Source organism: Diceros bicornis, chromosome 25 (genome assembly GCF_020826845.1).
Source record: "Diceros bicornis minor isolate mBicDic1 chromosome 25, mDicBic1.mat.cur, whole genome shotgun sequence".
NCBI lineage: Eukaryota > Metazoa > Chordata > Mammalia > Perissodactyla > Rhinocerotidae > Diceros > Diceros bicornis.
This window is the reverse complement of record NC_080764.1, coordinates 26,336,962-26,337,859: the sequence shown is the minus strand read 5'-3', so window position 1 is coordinate 26,337,859 and position 898 is coordinate 26,336,962. Positions and strand designations below refer to the sequence as shown.

Genomic DNA, 898 nt, shown 5'->3' with positions numbered 1-898 from the left:
ATGGCTTCCAGCATGGCTGACTCTGATGGCGTCATCAAAGTGTTCAATGGCATGCAGGTCCCGAAGCCGTCGACGCCAGAAGAGGTGAAGAAGGGCAAGAAGATGGTGCTCTTTTGCCTGAGCAAGAACAAGAGGATTCTCCCGGAGGAGGGCCAGGAGTTCCTGGTAGGTGATGTGGGCTAGGCTGGAAACGACCCCACTCACCAACGACCTCAAGACACTGCCAAACAAGGACTGCCACTGCATCCTCTATGACGCAAACTAGGAGATGGAGGAGAGTAAAAGGGTGAGTCTGCACTCCTTAGGAGCAGAATGGTCTATGCCAGCTCTGAGGATGCCATCAAGAAGAAGCTGATGGGGATCAAGCGTGCATTACAAGCGAACTGCTAGGAGGAGGTCAAGGACCGCTGCACCCTGGCAGAGAAGCTGCGGTGGGGGGGGGGCAGTGCTGTTTCTCTCTGGAGAGCAGCCTTTGTGAGCTCCCTCCAGCTCCTTGCCTGGAGCATCCGGCAGCCCCTGACCTGCCCGCTAGGGTTGCAGGCTTCCCCCTTCCTGCCAGACCCGAGGAGTTGGGGGGCTTCCAGCAGAGGGAGGGCAATCTCTTCACCCTAGTTGCCAAACAGCCCCCCACTCCATAGACCTTCCTCTTCCCTCTGTCTCTGATGGTTCTGGCCTCCCTAAACCACTTTTAATCTTCTGATTCCTCTTGGGTTGAAGCAAAGCAAGTAGAGCAAGTATCCCCTAGGCATCTCAGTTTAGGGAGGGTCTGTATTTTTTCAACACCCCTACTCACCACTTGTTCCTACCCCTTCCCATACTGCCAACTTCTAACCACAGTAGTGACTCTGCTCTTCTGTTTAGTTCTGTGTGTAAAGGGAATGTTGCAGAAATGACCCCT

The 898-nt window shown here is 54.3% G+C and overlaps 1 pseudogene; it reads left to right on the top strand.

Moving 5' to 3' along the window:
- Positions 1-612, top strand: LOC131421894 (cofilin-1-like; annotated as a pseudogene).
- The last annotated feature ends 286 nt before the right edge of the window (positions 613-898 follow it).